We start from the raw sequence: 13,657 nt of genomic DNA on the forward strand, positions 1-13,657 counted from the left end.
TCTTCTTTATCAAGTTGAAGGATACCTGACTAGATGGACAGCTGTTGGCATCTGGTCTGGCTGATCCTGTACCCCATTCATGCAGCCAGCTGCATGAATTGTGTAAAAAAAGTTCCCATGTGTCTGCTTTAGAAGTAATTGCTTTGGCCTTTTAAAAACAGTTAATACTTACATTGGATTTTACAGGTTCTAAGTACTATACCACAGTATGTTTACTGTAGTTCCAACTTCTGTCCTCTTTTTGAGGATTAGAAACGCGGAATATTAAACAATGAGCAGAAAGTTGTGATAAAAATAACACTGATCTCTGCAGGTCATCCTCCCAACCCACAAAGAGAGGTGTCAGTCGACGTAAGCAATGACTGACACCTCGGTGGTGAAGCTCCCACCACGATACACAACCCCTGAGCCTCAAAAGCAACGATACCACATGTGCAGAGTCCTGCTGAGGGATCACAGCTGCACAGCTGAAATGTGGCAAGTGCTGCAGAACCTCTCACCCTCTCTAAAGTCTTGCTGATGCTCTGTCCCAGTACTGACTGGAAGTACAAACTCAGAGTTACCAGTGCTGCTGTACAGGCTTTTCTACAGATGTGAATGTAACATAGGGTTTCTCTTTTCTGTTTACCTTGAGAGACAAGCTGTGATCTTGATTTAGGTGTTAGGAACTAACCAGGTTACACAGAAACAGACATTAAAATAGACTGGAGGAATTTTAAAAATAAAAACAAACAAACAAACACACACAAAACAAAAAACAAACCAAAAAACCCCACACAGCAGTCCAATCCTGAATATAGAAGTGACTCTCCTTTTCGGAGCTGACAAGATGGACAAGGGGGAGAAAGAAGTGTTTGTCACTCAGTGAGGACAGCAAAGGATCCCGAAAGCAGAACAATGTTTCCATTGTTTTAACACAAGCTCTGCTTCACCACTGGAAGATCCAAATGACAAGGACACTGAGGGTTTCTTTCTCTTTGTTGTTTGTTTCCCTAGTAACAAACACACAAGCTGCACTGTTAGAATACCATCTTTTTCTCTCTTTTTCTCAATTTTTTGTTTGTTTGTTTGTTTGGTGTTTTTTTTTTGTTTTGTTTTAATGATAAAGACATGTCAAGGATGTATTCAGTGCTTTCGGGAGCAGACTAAGGTTGCTTGTATGAATAAACCTCTGATACAGCGTGATGTTCTTGGAAGTACTGCCTGTACTTCCACCGAGACAGTGAAATAACCTAAGAAGTGTGGGAGAAATTAAACGCTTGCATCTTAATTTCTATACTGTTTAGATTGTAAACTCTGAGGGTCAAGTCTGGCTTTCAGAGTGGGGCTCTGATCTTGACTAGCAAAGCAGAAGTCATACTACCACTACTACTACTGCTACTACTGAATCCTCTGTAGTGTCATAATTATAATCATATTATCTTCAGTAATACAATGCGCACCATTTTAATAGGACTGATTTTGACACTGACAGGTCTTGTCTATGTTCCTGTTGTGAGCTCTGCATCATGAAACTTCTCTTTAAATATAATTCTGTAATGGAGGGGGGGATGTTGCTGTTTCTTGTTAAGATTCTAATCAACGTTACGGTCTGTAGTTCTGGAATTCACTGCGTTATGGGAGTCAGGGAGACAGCATGCAGTCATAGTCCATGTGGTTTAGCACATTAGAAGTAGAACTGGTAGGTGACTTGTATCTAAAAACATAAAAGGCCATTCCAAAAACAGGACAAACTTGAAACAGGACAGGTAGAGGCAGGAAGGACCATTAGAGGCACCCAAACTGAGAAAGAATGTCAGAATCTTTCTTTCCTTTGGTTCCTCAAGATGTTAAATCTCTATTGGTCCTAGAGTTGCAAAGTTTTTTGTTCTCTGTTTTAGCTGAAGTACACACCACTGGAGGGTGATTTGTCACCTGTACAATCTGAATTGCTTTTTTTATGCCCAGAATCACTGTGGAAGTGCTCCTTTTATCTCATGTGACATTTGAAATAACAAAACCAGATGTTAACTAAAATTTTCTGATATTCAGACTGACAGATAGACTAGTGTCCTATCTGAAGTAGGTAAGTTCATCAGGGAATTAGGCAGCATACAAGCCCTTCAACCTTCAACATAACCTTAGTAGCTAAGTTACTTCCCCCTCCCCGAATTTGGTTTTATAATACTTAAAGATCTACTTTCACTAGAAAATCTAGACCTTTCACTGCAAGATAACACTAGTAGTAGCCTATAAGCATTCAGGTTTTGCTATATACTCCTTTTGGTCTTTAACAAAAATACAAGACCAACAAAAAGAATCATCTTGATACAAGCACAGTAGTGAAAATGGTGATCATAACAACAAGTGACAGCCATATTTATTCTTGAAAATTGTTTCTTGTACTAGCCAAGCTGTGGAGAGGAAAAGATGCTGGATCCATGAAGTTCTGACTGTCCTTAAAAGCAGAGGCAGCTACAGGGACTGCAAGCAGCTACTTGCCTAGTCTGGTAAGTGAGGAAGCCCTGCAACTTCTTGTTTCTGCTTTTCCTGCTAGCTGTCACTGGATTTGCAGAAAGTCTTTCAAGAGACTTGAGCAGAACAGAATTGTAATGTGTGAATGCATGCGCATATCTCTCTATAAAATTAACAAGAGTGTTTTTCTAATGGAAGAATTTATAACTGTTCAATTTGTGTATCTGGCACAGTCAATCAATTACAACCTCTGTAACTGTAGGATTCACAGATCAGGACCCAAAGGTGAGATACAGTAGCAATTAGGTCCTAAAATTGGGGTCACAAGTGTTTTGGCTCATTATGATATGCTTTAGACTGCTACAAAAGAAGATTCAAGGCTGAAAAGCAGTACCAAAAGTATACATTAGATCTTTCCATTTTAATTAAAATTGTAGATTTTGCCAGTGCTATGAGCTGTACATTATATCTCTCAGTCCTAACTCTCAAATTCCAAATCTTACTGTCTATGGGCAATCTACCTCACGTTTCTCTTTATGGCAAATAAGCATAAGCATTTTATCTATCGAATACAGACTCATTTTGATACTTAATGTGAAAGTATACTAGAGATCGAAAACAGGACAAAAGTGGTAAGCAGTCGTAAAACTTGTTTGTGACCTGTTTCAGAATTCAGTAATTTGATCTAATTTCTGATATGAAAGTCCATTGGTGTATATGACTGGACATCTGTCAGTGAACTAGAACCTAACCCAGGAGTACTATAATTTCCTCCTCATCTCTGAAAAGTAGTAGTTATTTTAAACTATGCCAAGCTCCTTGTGGGTGGGTAGAGGGGCAATAGGTCTAGATCATATCCAAAAACTGAAAAGACAGAACTATTCTGAACCCCTGATATTGGTTGGGTAATTCTGAATGCTGAGGAGGCTAGGTTGTGTCTCCAGCAAGATACATAGAGACTGTAGGCAAGAATCAGACTTCACTTTACCATGAGACTGGGAATGGCATCATTAGTTTTCCAGCTATTTATTCCTGGTAAGTAAATTGCACAGTGTAGTGGAACATTTGAACCTCAATTTAGCGTGCAAACAGGAGTGAGAACACAATAAACCAGCACAACACCACATACAAACTAATTGCACTTTATGAGGACTGGAGCATTTAAAGTGTAAAAGCAAATGCTAGCATGTATTGTCTGTATTTAGCAGTAAAGAAAGCAGAAGACACATTTCTCTGAGGCAAAAGAAAGAGGTAATAAAAAGAACTAAATAAGCTTTCAATGTACACATACATATTATAAAATCCACCTTTTTTATAGAATTGTTATCTGTTTCATGTGGCTATAGACTCCCTGGCTAATTGTTGGCCAGCTATTACTTATCTGAGAAGTTAAACCTGTGTTTTGCAAGCTGTAGAAAAGCAGAGCTCAATTTTCTGTTGAGACATGTTTTATAAAAACATATTCTGCATATGCTTGCCTATATATGTAAAACAGTTGGCTTGAGGCAGGGATTCAAGCTTTTTCTGGTTTAGGTTGTGTTGTGGTTTTGCTGATTTTTTTTTTTTCTTCTCTTTTTTCCCCTTCTGCCAAGAGGTGTGTTTTTCATTTTAAATCCTAGACTTACATTTCCATCCTCATTTTGTATCCTGTCCAGATTAGGGCATTCAGCACAAGCATATTCTATCATTTCACAGATAAATAGGGCCAAGGAGATTACTGTAATCATGTGGTACAACTTGCTGTAAGATAGAAGCCATGTGACTGGTGATATTACTTGTCATTTGAACCAGAACATCCCTTAGGAAAACATCCTAGAACATCCTGTCTCTACAAATTTTTAATTCCTTTTTCCAGTCATTAATTACTCTCATTGACAAATCTTTACATCTTATTTCTCCCTTGAATGTATTTAGTTTAATTGTTCAGCTGTTTTTTCCTTCATCTGTAAGACTGAGACAACAGGACTCACGGTAGATACAAGAGCAAGTCATCCTTTTTAGTAATAGCATTTTACAAAGCACATTTTTCAGTTTCTAAGTTGTTTTTGTGTCTCTTCTCAGATCCTTCTCCAAGTTATCAAAAGATTTCTTGAACTGTGGATTCCAGCAGTGATTTTTGTCCCTGTCAAGCACAGGGCTGTTCTTTTCCTATTTAGACAGCTTGATTATCATATCTATCTGTTTGGTTAATTGCCAGGTGTTCAACTGATTCTTCATTAGGATCCCCAAAGGCATTTCAGAATTGCTGTTCCCACTTCAGGAACATGAATACCTGCCTGTTCCCACCTTTCTTTCTAAGCAAGATTTGTAAAGTTTAAACCCCAGAGAAGCCTTATAGAGAGGGAAAACAAAATCTTGATTAGTTTGTTACCTTCCCTGAATTACAAATAGCATTTCAGATATATCAGAGACACCACTTTCAATAACTTACTAGAAACATATACTGAAGTTTCTCTAACTGCTGAAACACAGACTTGAAAATCACTGATGTTTAAGAGAATATAAGCAAAATGGACTTCTGGGAAGAGATAACACAGTAATTGGTCTAATAAAAATGTTAGGCCACCCCACAGACCCCATGTTATAGATGTTTTTAGACAATGATAGTTTATACAATGCTAAGAAAATGCTTTCTGCTACCATTAATCTGTTATTAATCCATCAGCCTCACAGCAACTATTTTAATACAGTTAGCTGTTTGAATAAACAATATATGAAATATAAAATGAGTGCTACAGACGTTTAACTTCAGTTTTCTTTTCTGCAAGCAGTACCATTTTGCAGATCATATGTTATATAAACATATTCATTCTTAAGTTGAAAGAAGTGGAGATGTGACTGGCCTGTTCATAAACGCACTGACACTTTAATGAAGACTTCTGCTACGGATAATCTCATAGCAAGTGGAAAGCAAAAATAAAAGAAAAAAAAAAAAAGAGTTAGCTATTTGATGTACAAACATTTTCAGCTTGTTAGTGTTTTCTCCTGAATTGGGTCCAGACATACTGTACGAGTTAAAAGTCTGCCTACATTTAGGAGACATCTCTTGTTGAGAATGACCAACAGGTCACCTAAATTTTTTCAAAGGTGAATTAGAACACAGGCTTCCTTAGTAAAGCTATGCTCTAGGAAATTATATTTTTTTAAAAATAGGAACCTGTTTTGATTAGGAGGATTGACTTCTTGTAGTAGCCAGCCCATTGTTTACAGGGCAAAATGAAGCAGGGCAGGGTAAAACTTCAAGGCATCACACTCACACTATTCTCTAGAATTATGTGAAGACAGATATTGTTAAAAAGCTCGTTCTTTTTTGCAGTGTCGAGATGACTGCAGAAAGTAAAAAGTAATGTTGGCCATGGAAATTTCCTATCAGAGAAGGACAAAAAGAAAAGCTTTTAGTTAGTATGAGTCTAGTGTAACTTTGAAACAATGAAACTGAAGAGGAGAACAGTAATAACAAGAAGAAAACATAGATATTCTGTAACTGTCAGAACACAGGGTTGTATACTATAACTTGACACTGCAGCCAGACCTTACTGATTAATTTCTTTATAATAACTTATCTAGAAAGTGTCTAAAAAGATTACTGGAAATAGAATGTATGGAGAAACCTCCATCTTCTTGCCCTGCTCACTGGGATTTTTACTGTATTAAATTCTCTGCAGTAGCTGCTAGAGCTGCCTCTGCTGTTTTATTACTTAGATAGATACACCTGATTCTGTAAGATTAATGCAAGAGCCTTATTTGCCACTCTTTAATTTTTCCCTCTTAATCTTCCCTTCTTTCTTTTCCTCAAGTTATTTAATTCTGTAAACCCCTGGAGAATGCAACTGAGCCTAAAGACTAGTTTTATTTAGAGTCACAAAAGAAGCGTCACTGATTTTTATTTTGCATTATTAGATTAGCTTTAAGAGTTTAATTTGTGGGTTGGAATAATTTATACATGAATTCTGTACCCTATCTACTGGGTATTTCTGGGGTTTTTTTTTTTGTTTTCTTCACTGCCATTGCTGTCTCAGTAACTGAGAAGCAAACAATCCTCTTAAAGCTGCTGAAGGATTTAGAGACAAAATAGCATGTAACATTCTCGTCAGCTGAGATGTGCCTGATACTGCACTGGCTCCATCTCGTGGCTGAAATTGTACTGATTTTTTTTTATAACATGTTGACTCTTGTTACCATCATCCTTATATACATATTGATAAGTAAATATATGAACTTCATTTATAAATTTTAGAACAAATGGGTCAAATGTTTCCGGTAATAGAAAAATAGGGAGACTGGTTAAAGACAAGATTAGCTCAAGCAAGCATTGCCTGTTTCCTCATGTAACACTATCAATCATAGTATTTGATTACATCCTCCTCGTTACTGTTAGAGAAGCCTCAGCCAGGCACATAGTGAGAACAAGCACCTATCAGCACTTTTTAACTCCAACCTACAGTAATGTTACTGTTCACTATTAACTTGGTGTGCCCAGTGAAGTAACTTGCCACTTACCTAGAAGAATTGCCTAGAGTTTCTATGAAAACATAAGCACAGATGTGTGTTGTTTATTTTGGCAACTTTTTTTTCTTCTCTTAACCAAGTGGTTGTCCTCAAATAAAATGCTAGCATTTGAATGGAAGAAAAAAGCAGATACCTTTCAATTAATTTCCTCCTGCCATCGCTGAACTAAAAACGTATTCAGTAACTGCTGTGATTTGACTGCTTGACCACTCAAACCATAACTCAGCATAGGAAAGAACAAAATACACAGCAGAAACTACAGAGGCCACCAACACCTGAACTCACTGACCACATAGTTCAGCAAGGCCCTTGTTCATATCCCACATATATAAGTTCATATTTTGGTGTATAGCACAACTATATATTTTCTTCAGACTGAAAAAAAAAAAAGTAGTTCACTTTTAGCACCTTCAATGTTGGCAGCAGGAAGGCGGTGAGCTGACAGGGTATACAAGATTTTCGGTTCTGTTGCATATCAGCTTGTATGTTACTGGAAAGAGCTTCTAGCAATTGCATCAGAAATTGCATTAATCTCTCTAAAAATATTGTCAGAGGTGCAAGATGGCAGAGATGAAGAGAATACAAATTATGTTTCCAGAAGCTGGTATGGAGTTGGTTACCGGGTACATGACAGGATGAGGCTAGCTGTACCTGTATTTTGACAGTCTTAATATGAAAGACATATCCCCTGATCCACATGACATGGAAACAAAGAATGTGCAACAGTGAGTCACAGGCCCCAGCAAAATATGCCTGGCAAGAACAGTCTCTCTTGCTATGTCATGTAGAGCATCCATGATGTCCAAAGGTGAGTGACAGAACAGCCTTACCTTGTAATGTAAGTGCCAAGCTGGAGCACATTCCAAATCTAGAATTCCATTTTATATACCCTGCAGGCATGCTCAGAGATCTGAAAATAAGTGCAGGTTGAGAAGACTGACACTTAGTGAATTAATATTATGAAAGTCTAATTCTTTCTGCTGGACGTCATGTGCATTTCATAAATTAAATTTGCTTATGGCTGCACTACAGTTTTATACGAAGAATTCCTTGCTAGCTTTTGTACCAAGAAAAAAATATTTGCATTAAATGTGTTGCTTATTCAGAAGGCACTACACACACAGTACCTACACACTGTGCTGTGTGCTGTGCTGTATAGCTACTGAATACTTCCTCTGGTCTGCACTGGTAGTTACATGTTTGTCAAAACATTTTCTGAGCCTGCCACAGTTGCCAGTGTAGCTTGTAGCCCAGTGAGGCAGAACAAGGAAGAGGACAGGAAAGAAATAGCATGACTGGGCTGCTGCGAAGAGGACTCAGCCCTTCTTTTCAGTCACAGCATAGTTAACATTCTAAATTACTGGAAAAGGGGCAGTTGGAAGCTATAAAAGGCCATCCATCCTACATCTGCTTGAGACAGCAGCATCCAGCACTGAGCATAAAAGCTACCAGCCATATCTCATAGTATGCAATAATGATTACTTAGAGGTAATGTTGCTGCTTCACATTCTGCAGTGCACCAGGATAGAAGGTTGACAGGCAACATAGGGATGAAATGCAAATATTGCAATATGTCGTCTCAATCGGTATCCAAGTTTTGGAAAAGTTATCAACTCAGTCCCCAGGCAGCAAAATTTTCTTTTGATCCTCATTTTTACTGCCTTGACCAGTCATATTCCACAGACACTGTGACACTCAGCCTGCTTGGAGGGAAAAAAAAAAAAAAAGTCACACAAATGCCCCCCAAAAAACAAACAAAACAAACACCCCCACAAAAAAAAAGAACCCCAAAACCTACCATGTAAAAAAATGAATCATTCACTACAGTTTCACAGGTATGTTCCTGCTCTAAACTGTTTCTAGGTTAGCCTTTGATAAACATTGGAACTATCATTCTAGAGGATTTCCACAATATTTTTTTGAACACTCTAGGTATTACTGTTATAAATTTTGCTCTTTAGTGATCACCTCAAACTGTCATTCAGGGAGGTTTTTATTTACATGAACAATTTTCATGGCAACTTCTCGCCAGCAGATGGCCCAGCTGCAGGCCAGAATCAGTTCAACAATTCCACAATTCCTGGAATGGGCAGGAGAGCTATGAAGCACATAGGACTAAGCTACAGCTACGCTTTTCCTTCAACAGCTTTTATTTAGATTTTCATGGATGCGAGGTTTCTAGTGGCAGGCTGAATAAAAAGTATTATTACATCTATGGCAAATTTTAGGTGTGTTCTTTTTCTGCTCTGGAGACTGTATAGCCCTATTGCTGAAAAATTTGATGTGCAGACAAAATTATTAATAAAAACAACATGGCATTGGAAAAACCACCCAGCAGCATTGTGACTTCTGCTAATTACCAAGCTCTGGAAACTGACAGCCCGTGGTTTAGTCACCAGCAGGATATAGGAATTGTGTTTATAGGAGAGCATGAGCTGAGTTTACATTATCTGTTTTCCTCAAGCTTTTTAGATATTAACCAGCTCTTCACTGCCTAAGTAGGTACAAAGAGTATACAGATGTATTTATTATCCCTGAACAGGCCATACAGAGAGTTTGTAATTTTCACTAGTCTACCTGAAGATTATTTCATTCTAAAGACATTCCAGGGCATGGAAGGGTACATTCCAAAAGAAAAGCAAGTAATGTTTCCCCCTCCTCCAAATTCAAGTACATTTAGCAGGCAGTAGCAAGGCAGGATCACTGAAAGGCTGTCACACTTCTTTTCATCATGAAAATTACTGGGTGTTCAAGTGATTAATACATTCAAGTAAAACCAAAATATACACATGCCAAATTTCAATAATTTAACACAAAAATGTCATCATTAATCCATTCTCGGAGCAAGTAAATGCCAAAGCAATACTTGGAATATCTGGAATAAGCATCTTAAGAGCTGAAATGGACTCTTCTGCTTAATTAATTGCTATCTTTGTTTGAGGAGGTGTGTGGCAATTTGCAGATAGAAATGTTTATACAAGAAATGCCACAGGCTTCATTGTTGCTGCCCACCTCTCTGCCCTCAAAAAATGACAGGGTTATAATCACCACCTTCAGACAATCTCTGTCACATACATGAATTTCATTCATTCAAGAGCATTGGTTCCAAGATATTTTTGTTTTCTAGTACCTGTTTGTTTGGGTTTGTCTTGTCAGAGATTCCATTCAGTAGATGTCATGGACATGACATTTTATTCTGAACAGGGCTGTATTTGTTTTGAGTATGTTTATTCTTTGAATTGTTCAGTTTAATATGCTTGCTGTAAATAAACCTCAATTACCCCTTATGGTAAAAGGCCACAGGCTACTGTGTCACAGCTCCTGCTTTGAGAAACAGCTTGATCCGTGTTAAGTGGAACTGTTTCCATGTGGTACTTGCCTCTTAATTCACTTAAATACCTTGAAAAGAATCAGGCTCCCACAGACTATGTAACAGTTACAGGGAAGGAGATGTGAAGGGAAGAATGAGGTGAAGAACTACAGGAGCAACTGAAAGCCAAGAAGCAGAAATATTACCATATCAAATCATTTAAAGTCATGAGCAACACTGAAAGTTCATTTCTTTCTCCCCTGACTTTAAAAGTCTAATTTGAATGGAAAGCAATTTTCTTAATTGCTTAACAAAAGTATGAAGGGAATTTGTAGTCAAAAGTACATGTGTTAATGGAGCCACTTTCAACTAACTAGCTATGGCTGGCAGTGTCTGAAGTAGAGTGATGAAGGAGTCTGGCCCAGCTGTTGATTGTCCACATCTTGAAAGCAGAGGGCAAATTACTTGTCCTTTGCTCATTTATTTGGCACTATTTATACTCTGAACATAGCTAACATTATTAGACAGCATCAAACAGCATTTTTGGCTCATCAGCTGCTTTTAAAAGAGCTATGACTCCTCTTATTTGCTTTTCCCCTCCTGGGCAGTTTCAGAACTCAAAACTAGATGTTGTGCACGTGCTGCCTGACTGCCACCGGCCTGTCTCTTCAAATAACTGTACTCACACTGCAGATCACAAGGACAATTATTTTAAAATTAATGCACAAAATGTTTGCTAAACTGGAGCAATTTCTAAAAGCAGTTTCTCCCAAATTAGTGTGTTCTTGATGACTGTCAGCACAATACACAAGGAAAGCAAAAAATCTGTTCTGATTTATTTCTCTGTCAAGTCCGTTGTACAAAACAAAGCAAGCATAGGCAAAGGGGCTTGCCAAGGTTTTTATTACTGTCTCACAAGGAAGTATCTTTTGCCTATCAAAAAGTTCAGCCCTGTAATAACTACCAACAGTTCTCACACACCCCAACCCCCCCCCCCCAAAAAAAAAAAACCCCACCAAAGCCAAAGCAAAAACCCAAACAAAAACCACCAGCCAAAACCGATTTCAGAATTAAAGTTGGACTGAACTCTGCTTCCAGATGAACTTAAAGAGTGGAAGAGGGAGCAAAATCTTATCAGTCACATTGACAAGCAACATCATTTAGTCTGCACTGGCAGGAAAAACCATGGGATGAAGCCAGAGGGACAGGGAAGAGAGAACTGCAGAGGATGATTCCATAGAGGCACCCAACAGGAGGAACAGCGTTATGAACCGCACATTTCGAACAGCCCACCTGCCCCTGCCCAGACAAGCTTTTTAAAAAGAGTCTGTTGACATAGTGTGGAGTAGAAGGTGTTTTTTACCTGCATATGCAAATACAGCTGACTGGAGCCTCAGGTAGTTGGGAATGACAGGCTGTATCTCCCCAGCACTGCAGAAAATTCAGTCATTTGAGTATTTTCTGAAAGTATTCCATAGGGCTGACTAAAACATTCATCCCCCAAAGAAAAGGCATGAAAACCCTTAAACATTAAATTTTATCTACTGGTACGCAGACCAATGACAAGCCCTCCACAACACATGCATACATGAAGGCAAATTGTTCTGAAGAGCTTAACAACTGACTGCTAATTAGATCTCAGGACTGTTTTCTGGAAGAGAAAGGCAGTATTGTTCATAAACACGTCCCCACCAGCTCCTGGCAGTGCCTGCCATACCTTCCTCTGCCTGCACAGCCCTGCAGCCAGCCACAGAGCGTTTGCTGCTCCATTTCTGACAGCATGCCAACTACGAAGGGAATGCAGCAGAGCAGTGTATCTGTTTTTTTAACCAAAACACAGCACTTTGTGTTCTCTACACAGGTCAGACCTCTTCCACTTTTGTCCGCCACCCTCTCAACTGGATAGGAAACAGACAGCCCTTTGCTAGAGCTGATCGGCTCCAAGGGTAAAACGCTACCACAGCAACAGCTTCCTAATCAGCTTCCAACCATAAATAATCTTGTGTTCTCTACTTACTATACAAATTTTTAGAGATATTTACATGAAAATGTATTATTGCTCCACTGACAATCAGTTTGACATAAGCGTTGATTTGCTGTCATCTAGCAAATTATGCTGCAAAGTTACTGCCTAGAAATAATTGCTGTCAATGCTGTAGTTGCCTGCAACTTGTTACTAGGACCAGATTGCTGAGGAGGCCAGTTACCAAAAGGTTTCTTGTGAAAGGCACAGACAGCGACTTCATAATCACCAAGTGCAAAGCATAGGTCCTTCAGGAAAGCGCAGTTATGCTTTACAGCTAAGGTATGTCACATATTTATAGAGTAGCACCACAAATAACTTGACCATGTGTTTACAGTCTTTTTATTTACAAGTTACCACATGACACCTGTAGTGCTACAGTTTTTATAACACCATTAGCAGTAAAGTAAGTCACATCTAGAAGAGGAGGAGGCAGCAGAGAAAAATGTGCACAGAAAATGCAGAAAAGCTATTTAATTATAACGGGAACTAGGTATTTTTCTACAGTGAGAAGGAATATACACATTAAGAATACCAAGTTCTTCAGCATTAAAATTTTTGTACAGCAACACTTCAGTATGATATACACTACACACTAGCAGTCATATGCAAGTGGTGGGGAGATTGTCTTAGTATCCTGCCTTTTTGAGCACCCAGAAAGGAAAAAAACAAACCTTCTCTCTTTTAAGGGAAAGTTTATCCAGGGTTGGTTTACTTGCAGAACCAGTAGCACGGAATTGCTACAGGAGAAGCAGGAGGGACAGAACTTAGGCCTAGACACTTCCCATGTATATTGCCTGTGTGGTCTTATCTGGTCTTAAGCAGTTGGTGAGCAAAACCAGTTGCAGCATTCCACAAGTCTTTTTACAGTGCTGTGATCTAATAAGGCTGCGCATAGCTTAGCAGAATCCCAAAAATCAAGCAGAGGAAAAAAAAAACCCTTCCGCTCTCTTATAATCCTTGGCTCTAACGATGCTGGTGTTGAGCCTGGGCCTTTCTCAAGAGGAAAAATGTGGAGGAACAATTCCGGAGAAACACTCTAGAGATCTAGATGTATTCTGATGATAAGACTCAGAAAACAAGCTTAATGCAGCATCAGATGCAACCCTTCTCTGCTTCAAAGTACAGCAGCAGCTTCCAGAAAGTATTATTTAGGACTGTTCCCCCCACCCCAGACATCTTTAATAGCCTGGAGCAACTGTCAGTGCACATGATCCATGCTAGTGGCAGGCGCTGGAAAGACAATGAAAATAAAAGCTTCACAGTAATAATTATTTCCACTACTAACTAGACACAGGATATATTGCTTTTGGTACAATGCCATTTATTGTCACAAGAAGAAAACCAGTGATTAAGCTGAG

This window comes from Nesoenas mayeri (genome assembly GCF_963082525.1).
Source record: "Nesoenas mayeri genome assembly, chromosome: 17".
Lineage (NCBI taxonomy): Eukaryota > Metazoa > Chordata > Aves > Columbiformes > Columbidae > Nesoenas > Nesoenas mayeri.